The sequence below is a fragment of the Microtus pennsylvanicus genome, chromosome 9, assembly GCF_037038515.1.
Source record: "Microtus pennsylvanicus isolate mMicPen1 chromosome 9, mMicPen1.hap1, whole genome shotgun sequence".
Lineage (NCBI taxonomy): Eukaryota > Metazoa > Chordata > Mammalia > Rodentia > Cricetidae > Microtus > Microtus pennsylvanicus.
Window position 1 is genome coordinate 48,955,077 of NC_134587.1, and position 12,669 is coordinate 48,967,745.

The following is a 12,669-nucleotide window of genomic DNA, read 5'->3' on the forward strand; positions in this document are numbered from 1 at the left end:
CCAACACCTTTAGATCCCAGCCCCAGAAGGCAAAGGCAGGCAGATCCATGTGAGCTGGTGCCCAATCTGCTTTGCGGGTTGAGTTCTAGGCTGCACAATGAGCCCTGCCCATGAATAAATAAATATACAAGGGGTGGGGCCTGGGATGGATGGAAGCACCCACAGCTAGACAGCTCCTGGGGTTGTGTGGCCTTCCTTTTTCTGTTCCCAGTGGCTTCAGACATACCTGTCTCTTCCTCTGTGATGAACTACTCCAAGTGATTCATTTTGTCTCTCGTACACTGGGCTTTGAGATCCACGAGCACAAGGACACTGTGAGAACCAGGTTGGTGCCACAGGCCCTCTGTGCAGACTCGCAGGAAGGCCTGAGTTAGAGAAATCTGTGAGTGACAGGATGAATGGAGAAAAATCAGTCTACAGAGCAGGCTCACTGGGCTGCTGGCTTTGTAACTGGCCTTACAGAGGGCCTAGAAACTGCACGAATGCTAGCATCCTGTGGGTGCCATGAGGGCCGGCACAGCTCTGATGGTGTCATGTAGACAAGGGTCCCTTCGTGGGTTTGGGGTCTCTGGGATTTAGTGATCACAAAAGGAGGAAGAGAGGAAAAAGGGAGAAGCAGAGAGATGTGCGTCTCTGTGAAAATGAGGTGTCAGCTATTGGTTATGGGTATAAAGGCAAGAAAGATACAGCCATGCAGGGCCCTGGCGTGGTTTAGGGGTAGCAGAGAATGGGACCCTGGTCTTGAGTTTTGGGCTAAGGATATTGTAATGGTTGGTTTTCATTGGCATTCAACAGAATCTAGAGTCACCTGTTAATGAGGGATTGACTCAATCAGGTTGGCCTGTCAACATGTCTCTGCGCCATTGCATTGATTACAATTGTAGGCAGAATTTTTTTGTCTGGACCACTGATCAGCTCTGTCCTGACAACAGCTCTCAAATAACCACACAGAGGCTTATTATTAATTTTAAGTGCTCTGCCAATAGCTCAGGCTTGTCCTACTAGCTCTTACAATTTACATTAACCCGTATTTCTTATCTACCTCTGCCACGTGGTGGTACCTTTTCTCTCCGGCTCCTTTCGACTTCACTCCCTTTCTTCCCAGTGCTCTCTTTTGTCTGCAAGTTCCAACCAACCTTCTCCTTCCTAGCTATTGACCAGTCCGATCTTTATTAAACCAATGAGAGTAACAAATATTCAGTGTACAAAGAGATTGTGCCACAGCATACAGTGACTGAGGTGGGAGACAGTCCCACCGTGGGTTTGTATCCTGATCTGTATAAGAGTAGAGAGGTAAGCTAGGAAGAGGCATGCACACATTTGTTCTTGCTCTGCTCTTGATTGGGGACGTGATGCGCCTGACTGCTTAGGGTTCCTGCCCCTGTGACTTCCCCCACAATGATGTGTTATATCCTGGGATGTTGAGAGGAAATCAACCCTTTCTCCCCTAAGTTACTTCTTGTTAGGGTGCTTTTATTACAGCAAACAACAACCTAAAAGTGGCATCATCTGGTACCAGGGCTAAGAGTTGGGGGGGGGCACAGTGAGTGACATCAGGAGGACAGCAGGTGCTCGGCTGCTGTGGGCCAACTTGGGCTGGGCACAAAGAGAACACACATTTCAGCAGCATCTGATCCTGCTGAGTCTGTTCAGGACAGGGTTTCGCTGCAGGGAGTGTCAGTGTCTGTCGTCTTCCCTTTCCTCCCCAAATACCTGTGGTATTTAATGGCTTTCTCATTGAATGCGCACAGAACCTAACCAAGATCAATGTTGATGCTTCATGTGATACGCGCGGCTATAGAACTGACCACGAACCAAGGGCAGTTCTTGGTGCCTTACCAATATTAATGTATTTGATCTTCATAAAAGCCCTTTAAGCGCTAAAGCTGTGGTTCAGTTGGTAGACTTCCTGCCCGGCATGTACAAAGCCCTAGGTTTGATCCTCAGCACCACCCAATGGGGTGTGGTAGCACAGGCCTATAATTACAGCAGTTGGGTGTTGAGGGCAGGAAGATCGGGAGTTCAAGGTCATCCTTTGGGTTTCTTCAGGGCCAACCTGAGATACCCACCTGTCTCTGTCTCTCTCTCAGAAAAGTTTGTGTGTGTATGTGTTTAGGTATACATGTGTGTTGGTTTGTGTGCACACAACATGTGATGGGGGGTATGGAGACCACCTCAGGCACTGTTTTGTTTGTTTGTTTTGTTCTGTTTTGAGACAGGATCTTTCATTGGCCTTGTGTTTACCAATTAGACCAGGCTGGCTGGCTACAGAGCCACAGATATCTGTCAACCAGTTCTAGGATTCCAAGGTGACCACCATACAGGGTCCTTTAAGGAAATTGAACTTATGACCCTGTGTTTGCATGTCCGCAAGTCCTTCACTGATACCTCTCTCCAGCCCTGATGGGTATTTCTATCCTACAAACGGTGGAGAAGACAGACGAGAGGTTCAGAGATGGAGATGTAAATGACTGCTTGTATTTGGTAGGGCTTTGGTATTTATTTTGTTCAACAAGCAGTATTTGGTTTGTTGGTTTGTTTTGTGTGTGGTGCAGGGAACTGGTGTGGAGCCTCTCACTGCTGGGTATACACTCTATCACTAAGCTATTACTCCTACCTGCCCTTTCTTCTCCCGAAGCAGTGTCTCTCAAGTTACCCAGGTTAACCTTGAATTTGCCATCCTCCTGCTTCATCCTCTTAAGGAGCTAGGATTACACGCCTGTGCAAAGACCATTGCTGGTGATTGCTTAACTGTCTGGCACTAGAGTTTAATGTCAAATGTGACTAAGGAAGTCCTGGCTCTGTCTGGTTCTGAGTTCTGTCCCTAAGGCTTGATGGTAGCAAGTGGGTTCTGTAGAATCTTCATGCTAAAATGTCCGGAAGACGCTAGGAGCCAACCACCCAGCTACACAGCCAGCCATGGAGTAAGAGTGAAAGTAACATATACAGATGTAAGAAAAGGAAAAAAAGCGCAGAGGCAAAGGGTAGATGGGATAATTTAAGGAAAGTTGACTGGAAATAAGCCTTTGTGTGGATTTATTTGGGAGCTGGGTGGTAGTCCTCCAATAAACAAAAGAGTTTTGTTTAAAAAAAAACTGAATAAAATGAAATTTGTTCAAGGTCAACCAGCAGTTTATAACAGAGCCGGGCTTTGAACCTGTGTCCATGGTAGTTTGTGCTTTGCTTGCTTTATTTTATCGTATTGGAAATTTATTTCCTTCACATATATAGAATATAAGATCTATCTTCAACATGAATTATGCCTCCTCTATTCTGCTTTTTTTCCATGCATATATTAATGGCTAGTTCCTGGGGGAAGGAAAAAATGGAAATAAATCCAGGATCCCACACCCTTAGCTATTGCAAGGCACCTCTGCTCCAGGGGCTTTCGCATAGAATCCTGGGATCCCCAGCCTGGATCCCACAGCTGCGCAGGTGCTCGGGGCCCACAGTCATCTCCTGTGTGCATTTCTTGTTGGCTCAGCTTGATTTTATCCCCGTGATGCACACAGTAAATGCATGATAAATGTCTGTTGAATGAATGGATTTTACATGTATCTTGCTGAAATATTCGCAGCCCCATTTGATTCACTGGAGTGGCATACCCGAACAAGAAATAATTTTTCTTAATGTGTCCCTTATAAATTGAACCCGACCATATTTGATTAATCTCACATCATGCATTTTTATTGCACCGATCACTCTGGTATCAGGTCAGATTTATTTTAAAAACAGATTCACAAAGGGTGCAGGGCCGGAGCGACAGTGTAAATATGTTAATAATAAAAATAATACAGAAGATATTTTACTGGAAACTCTCGCATGCTAATGATGAGTAAGTGCATTCTACAGAAATATGTTTGATTTACAAGGCAATTAATTTCAAAAAGATTCACACCCTGTCCCATGTTTTGCGTACTTACATAATGAAAACTAAAAAAAAAAAATTAAAAATGAATATTCAGATCGTAAAAACCAAGGGGGGGAAATCACCTTAAGGGCCCCAACATTTTAGTCAGAACAACAGCCCTATCACAGAAAGTGGTACTATTCTGCTATCCAAGGCAACTCGATCAGGAAGATCCCAGGCGGCTGTAGCTTTAACAGAGCATTTGCTTGCTATGTGTAGCCCTCACGACTAGAAACACCGCATTATCCAGTGACCAAAGAGGCCCAGTGCCTCCCAGGACACAAGAAGACACTTTGGGGTTTCTTGTTGCAGAGACAGCAAAGTCTCTCCTTCTGGAAATAGTGAGCCAAGCAGATACATACGCTTGGCCTATTCAAGCCCCAGGAGTTAAAAGGTGTTTCATTTGCGTTTTTATGGGTCAGCCCTGGTGGTCTAAAAAAGAATGCACACTCTGTGGGCAGATGCGCCTTTGGGCTGCATGGTAACTGAGATGGACAGACAGTGGACGGGACCGGGTTGGGCCGCCATGAGCCTATCCTAGCAAAACGGCTGTGATTGTTCCTCAGGCAGCACTCGTCTCCTTAGGTGGAGCCCGCACCAAACTTTAAGCTACAACTATTTGGTCTATTTTAAAAGCTTGTGTATAACTTTGATTTAAAATAATGCAATTAAATAAAAAAACAAAGACAAAAGCAAAAGCCTTTCATTTATTTTTTAAAAAAGATATAGGAGGCTGGAGATTGGGATCCGCAGTTAAGAGCACTGGCTGCTCTTGCAGAGGACCGGGTTCAATTCCCAGCACCCTCATGGCCGCTCACAACTGTCCAGTTCCAGGGGAGCTGACACCTTCACACCAAAGCACATAAAATGAATTTAAATAAATTATTTTTAAAAAATTAGAAAAGAGATGGAAGGTTGAGTTTAATTATTACAAAGGAAATGAATTTTCATATTTCTCTGGAAATATGGAACTAGCTCTTGCATACCAGGCTGGCCTCCAACTCACAAGAGATCCACCTGGTTCTGCCTCCCAAGTGCTGGGATTAAAGGCGTGCGCCACCACCGCCCGGCTCACAACTGTTTTTGTACAAATTTTCTAAAAAGTAGAGAAACACGGAATTGGACCTTAAACGTCTACAACCCAGCTTAGTAGCCAAATGGGACCTCCGAAGGAGCATATTCAGGGAGAGAGTAGTAGTAAATAAAATCCAGGAGTGTCATGCTATACTAAGTCTGTCGAAATTATTTTACCCTTAATCTCTGTGGACAATTAACTATAAAAAATAAATACCCATTTTAGAAATCTAACAATAAGGCAATCTATACCCACTAAGAAACCCCAAGTGGGTGAACTCTGTGGGGGGGCTGCAGAGGTGGGGCCTTTAGGAGCACAGGTGCTCTTCAGAAGCTCTGCCTTTGGTCATCAACACCCACAGCACAGCTCACAACCATCTGTAACTGCAGTGTCAGGGATCCATCATTTTCTTCTGGTCTCCTTGGGTTCCAGGAACACATGTGCACAGAGACATGTTCAGGCAAAACACCAATACAATTAACATCAAAAATGGACACTTAAAAGAACCCAAATTTAAGTTTTCATGCTGTAGTTGACTTTGACTATGGACAATATTCCTAACTTCTACATCTGCTTTCTCATCTCTGAAATGGGTACAAATGCAGTAGCTATTTCTCAGTTAGTGTTGGGTTCATGGTCCTTTAGTAGGAAATGGTGGCTGGGGGAAGGGGGAAGGGAGCTCAGGGATAGTGCATAGCAATAGACCCTGGGTTCAGTCCTAAGAGTAGAAGAGCGTGCAGAGGAGGGAGAGAAGGAAAGAAAGCTGAAGTTGGGCTTGCCGTCCTCTTGTGTTTCCACGGCACCCCGGAGGCAGCGGATTTGAGCCGCACTATTTCCTGCACAGGTGCAGGCTTCCCATTCTTCACCTCTCTTCCCCTACTCAGTGTCCTCTGCTGACATTCCCTTTTGTTCTCCAAGCAGCATGCTCCTGCCACGCCGCCTTCTGGCTCCTGAACGGTCATTTGGAATGGCCAGCATGGCCATTGTTTTGCCCAGAATTAATAATGTGGAAAAACGAACACCCAATGCGTTGCTGCTTTTTTTAGTCTGAAATGAACAACCAGGCCTGTTAGAGAGAAATCTTCTTGCTTTTTTCAAGGTGGGTCATGACTGAATTTAACGGCCCTCAGCTTCTTGTTGTTGGGATGTATGATTCTGTAACTGACAGTCCAGGCATGGAGGGTAGCAGGGCCAAGCTGTGAGACGCGGGCCAGAGCTAGGGTTTTTATGTCTGATGTTGCAGTGCAAAGGGAGGTGGGGGGGGGGCGCTGTCACTAAAGCAACTTGTTTTTAGGTAGAAGACAAACGCCGAGCAGAGAGGGCCAGCGGGATATGACAGATCTCACCATTTCCTGACGCTCATCTTGCTTGCCCATCTTAAATTTTATAGGGTCTGATGGAAGGTCGCACCTGGCTTTATTCTTTTCTGCCATAGGCCAAAGCAACTTCTTTATTAACCAATGGTAATAAAACATACCCACAAAATAACGAGGGGAATCCCACATCATTTGTCCTTCATATCATCTTAGGCTCTCTTGGGAGAAGGTTTAGACAGAGCTTTGGACCATTTGATTCCCCTGCTAGGGAGGGACTGGCATACTGCTGGCAAGGGAGAGCTAGGTATAAGCCTGTCATCCACACTGTGGGAGGAACACTGATTAAGCTTGGGGCTTCTCCAGCTGGTGAGAATATCATGTTCTCACATTAAAACTTTATTTTCTTATCTGTTTTGTCATAGTACAAACAACATTGCTCCCTCAAAACACCAAATGCCCAAGTCCTCCTTGAGTCCCCCATTACACAGCCAGTCTTTCCCTAGGGACAATCATTATCATGATTAGGGAATGTGTATGCACATGTGTGTGTCTCTATGTGTGAATGTGTGTATGTGGTTTTTGTTCATGTATTTACTTTCCTGTGATACTGAGGATGGATGGACACCCCAGGCTTTGGGTATGCTAAGGAGGTGCCCTACCCATGAGCTTCATCCCCAGACCAATATGAGAGAGAGAGAGATATTGATTTTGTAATTCACAACATACTATGTCATGTCCCTGCCAGGAAGATGTGATTCATTTATACTCAACATGTAGGGAAACTGCGACATGATGAAACTGTGATCTTACCCATCTTACCTACCCACGTCACCACAGGTGAGCTGAAGCTCAAAGTAGTTTGTTCTATTTGAAGCAACACTTCAGTTGAGATTTTGACAAAGATCTAGAAAATACAAAGAGGAGTGATGTACAGCCCAGCACCTCTTTTCTAGAGACCCTCTATCTGGTACAGTGGTACTGTGGAGACAGCCCCAGGCCAGATGAGGCCATCTCTGAGCCCTTACTCCACTTCCTCCCTACTAATCCCTCTTTCCTGTAAATGCAGCCCTCAGCCTCTGCCAGAGGGGCTCTATTCTGAGACCTGTAGAGCCAGGCAGGGCAAGGCAGTGAGTACAGCCAATTCAAGGAAGAGGAAAGCTGCAGCACAAGGGTCCTGTAGAGTGATGGCTGCCTCTGTGTTTACATCGCACTGCCACCAACAGGAGGGCCGCCTGCTACAGACACAACACTGCCTTAGCAGATTCTCTCAGGAACAGCTGAAGATCCCAAGCAGGCCTCTGCAGTGTAGTTAACCGCCATGCTATTTTCTTACTTATTATCACACTGATTATTATTACATTTGTTTATCTGTTTGTACACAAATGAATGAGCAGACACCTTTCTGGAGACTGTTTTTCTCTTCCATGTGGATTCTGGGAATAGAACTCAAGTCATGAGTCTTGGCAGCAAGTACCTTTACCTGCTGAGCCATCTGTCTGGCTCCAGAGAACTTACTTTTTGCTGTTTTGTTTTGCTTCTGATCTAGTGTCTCTATCATTGTTCTGGGAAGTGGTTTTTTAAAAAATCACTTGGGGGATGCTATTCTTTTGCCCTTTCTCCCTCCTGTACTCCCTCCCTCTCTCCTTTCTTCTTTCCTTCCCTTCTTCGATAGGGAACCTTTCCTAGGCTGGTTAAGTACTCAGTAAGGAGCCAAGGAAGAGCTTGAACTTCTGATCCTCTTGCTTCCACCTTCCAAATGCTGGCAGGTGCCACTCTGCCTGCTACATACAGGGCTGGGGCTTGAACCTAAGGACTTCATATATGCTAGACAAGCATTCAACCAACTGAACTTCTCACAGTCTCTCATCCTTCCTATTAATAGCCATTTACTGAATTTCATTTTCATCCAGGGAATAATCACTCTAGACCGTCAACAAAGAGCTTAAATTATTCTAACGAGCAACAAGCATGTGGAGGAGTGTGTTCCTTGGAGCATTTTCAGCTGGTCATTGTCATTTTTTGTTGAGCACTTGCTATGTGCTCCATCAGTGCCAGTTATGAGCTGCTCTGAGGACTGACATTTGGACCAGGAAAATCACCCAAGTAAGATGGGCAGATGATGGAGTCCCAGGGAAGAGTTGAAAGAACACGATTTGGAGGCTCAGCTTGTCCTTGGTGTTGGGCCACAGCTGCTCTCCTGCATGTATAAATTTGAGCATGGTCCGCATGCATGCGCGGGTGCTCCTGGAGGGTGATGATAATGAATTGAGATAGGGAAAACCTGAAACTGATTTCAAGGCGTGTGGCTCAAGGGGGAACGCTTTAGAAAGAGTCCCTGGGAGAAAAGGCAAAAGGAATTGGGGTTACTAACAATGTATCCTGGAGAAGAGAAGGTTAAAGGGAATTTAATAGCCATCTTCAAATATCTAAAGAGATATTGCTCATGTGTTTTAAACAGCAGTTCTTGTCTCCAAAGGACAGGGCAAGAGGGAATTATCTTAAACGGGAGCAGGAGGGACTTAGATTAGATACCAATGCAGAAAAAAATAAAACCCAGCTGAAAGGACCCTGAGACGCTGGAAGGCAACTTGATTTCCAGAAGGGTGAATTATTTTAAGAACAGTGGCTGATAATTATTGCTGGAGGGAGGGAGGCGGGAGAGCTGGGGGCTTTCAAGTCAGCCAGTCGCAAACAGTAGGATCTTCAGCAGATGACTTTACCTTTCTGTGATTCTGTTTCCTCGTGGGTTAAATGGGGGATACTGGCAGGATCTGTATATTGGATTGGTCTCAAGATTAAATTAGACTAGGAACAGAAAGCCACTAGCCTGCGGTCTGGTCCAGAGGAAAGCTCACCCGGCAATGCATGCTGTTCGTTATTGTTAATCAACTGTGGTCTTAGTAGAAAAAAAGTGCTCTATGCATGAATACAAGCTCTTTCCAAGTGCAGTCAATAAACAAATGCTGGTGTGTGCCATGAGGTTTCCAGTCTTTCTGAGATGATGTTTAGAAAGTAAAAGATCTTGTTTGTTTGTTTGTTTGTTTGGGGTATTTTGGGGCAGGGTTTTTTTGTGTAGCCCTGGCTATCCTGAAACTTGTTCTGTAGACAAGGCTGGCCTAGAACTCAGAGATTCGCCTGCCTCTGCCTCCTGAGTGACGGAATTAAAGGTGTGCGCACCACCACCTGGCTTTAGATATAACCTTAAAATAATGGACTCATGGGCTGGAGGATAGCTCCATCTGTCAAGTGTTTGTGTGCAGGCGTGAGGACCTGAGTTGAACCAGCAGTACCTATGAAAAAGTCAGGGGTAGTGGCACATGCATTGCAACCCCAGCAATGAGCAGACAGAGACAGAAAACCCCTGGGGCTTGTGGCCAGCCAATATAGTAGAATCAGTGACTTCCATGTTCAGAAAGAAACCCTGTCTCAAAATACATAGTGGACACTAATGAACACCCAAGATTGGCCTCTTTGCACACACACACACACACACACACACACAGAGTGAAAGAGAGAGAGAAAGAAGAGAGAGAGAGAGAACAAAGTAAGGCATTTTTTTCCCCTACTGCCATGCCGGGAATTGGACTAAGGTGCTTGCAGGTGCTATGCGAGTATTCTACACACTAGGCTCGAGAGAGGTCAAGCCTTGAGGGAAAAGGTAGGCTAGGGAGAGACCTATAGAGGACCTCAGGTGGGAGAAACTGCTATCAACTATGAGGATGAACCAGGCATGGTGGTGCACAGCACAATTTTGGCATTTGGGAGGCAGAGGCAGGAGGATTGCAAGTTGAAGTCAATCTAGGCTACATAGCGAGTTCTAGGTCAGTCCAGGTTTAGCAGTGAGACTGTCTCAAAAAAAAAAAAAACCCAACAACCAGAAAAATGGGTGAGTAAAATTTGAATTCATGGTTTGACAAGAGGGTTCAACAGGTAAGGCATTTGTTGCCAAGCCTGAAGATGTGAGTTCCATCCTTGGGATTCACGTGGTGGAGGAAAGAACCAACTCCCGCAAGTCCTCTGACATCACATGGACAGCGCGATGGACACTGTGGCTGTGTGAGCACATCCGAAATAGATGCAATAAAACAGTAGAAGGAAATACTTGAATTCACCAGTCTAAAGATGCATCAGCTGCGGAGGCTCTTGGTCTACGCCAACAGAAATGCGGCTGTTTGTTTCTGACCCTTTGGATATACACCTTTAAAAAAAGCCATTAGCACTAGTGGGAGGCATGCCATAGCCCATGTGTGAAAGTCAGGGGCCAGCTTTGCGTGCTCAGCTCTCTCCCTCCCACCGTTACGTAGGTTTCAGGTATTGAAATCAGGTCTAAGGCTCACTCTCGTGGCAGGTACCTTTACCGCGGAGCGTCTCACTGGCTTATTTCAGCACTGTGAAGGCATTCAAGAAGCTGTCCTCTGAAACTGAAATTGTATTCTAGAAACTTTACTTCACGGCAATTATAACCCTGCAGCACATTTAACTTACTAATATTTATTGAAATATTTTTAGCTGCAAAAACATTTTATGTGCACTATTATTTATTAATGCCCTGTTTTAAAATATTACACATAAAATTTATTCCAGTGCACATTAGTAAATAAATTATGCTTGTAATTTCTAATGCATTTTTAATTATAAATTTATCCATGTCTACCTTTATTTATGGTATCGGTGTCTCACTGTTGAACATACTGTGTATTAATGGAGACACTGTTAATTATGCATTCTTGGAAGTTGCATTCGACAAAACATCCAAGTTTTTTTTTTTTTTTTAACATTCTAAGAACTGTTATCATCTGCTAATTTAGGAGTCAGCCCTCACATTCTTAGCTAACCTCTGAAATCAGAAAAGTGCTGTTGGGTGTGGAACCAGATTTTGGAAAAGGCTGCATTTATATGTAAATGTAGTTGACTGGCAAGGTATTGGAACACCAGGCTGATGTTCTGTTTTCACCCCAAATACCCAAAAAGAGTTCCTCCAGACAGATAACGAAGAGGAAAATGCCACAGAACAATGTCTAGAGAATAGCTGCCTAGCCTGTTCCATGCAGCGCCATTTTGGTGCTGTGGATTGAGCCCAGAGCCTCAAACATACTTGCCAGGGAACTTTACCACAGAGCTACACTCCTGAGAACCACTGATGGGTGTTGTTGATTGCATTAGTGTGGTGTGGTGTGTATGTGTCTGTGTGTACCTATGTTTGTGTGTGTGTCTGTGTGAGTCTATATGTGTGTCTGTGTGTGTGTGTCTGTGTATGTCTCTGTGAGTCTGTGTGTGTGTGTGTGTGTGTGTATGTGTATCTGTGTCTGTGTGTATGTCTGTCTGTCTCTCTGTGTGTGTCCACTGAACAATCTGTGTGGAGGTCGCAGGGTCAAAGGACAACTTTTTACCATCCAGGTTTCAGAAATTGAACTCAGGACACTATGCTTGGCAGCAGTGCCCATTATCCATTGTGCCATCTCTCCAGCTCCTGTGTATTTAAGTCCTAGCCCCACAGTCCTCTGTCTAAGATGATTTGGTTGGCAAGGTTTGCACTCTCCCCTTCCAATAACCAAACGAAACTCGGGAACAACATATTTGTCCTTTAAAAAATTCTTTACATTGAAGCATTATTTCTATCTGAGAAAAATATACTGTATTGTTCTGAATTTCCACACTTCTGGGGGTTCTTTAAAATAGTCTGAATGGACTTTTGACACCTAATTTACTTTTTCTGGAATATCTGTACCATAGCAGTATAAATAAATGCCTATGTTTCCCCTACAGATGGGGGAAACACATTTCGAGAGCAGAAAGCAGCAAAATTGGAATGATAAGAAGGAAATGAATTAGCAGATTTAAATATAACACTAGTTAAAGTTTATACAGCTCCAGGAAAGTGTACCTGCCTCCCAGCTCTGGCAGGGTCCCGGAAGTATGGCTTCCACTGTGTTTGTTGGCTTGCAGCTTCTGTCCTGTTTGCCCAAGTGGCCTTCTCTATACACTGCTGGTGCTTATGTAAACTGGGATTTCCCAATATTTCATCTCAAGTGCACATTTGGGTGACTTTTTCTCAGCCAACATGCATACCACCAAGTGTTGATGGTGTTTCCATGCCCGGCCCTGAGTTACCCCTCCAGTAGAAGCTTTCAGTAAACAAAAGGAAACAAGAACCACTCTTCCTCATGGCCTGTCAGGTGTGTATCAAAGGATAAGTGTTCTGGTTTGAATCTGAAAGGTTCCTCCCAGGCTCATGCTTTGAATGCTTGCTCCATGTTTCTCACTAGCCCCTTAATGGCTCCCTCTATCAAGATATCTCTTTCCTTTCTCTCCCTCTCTGTTCTTCCCCCTTCTTGAGCACTCTGTTTCTTCATGTTCTACTCCTCCCT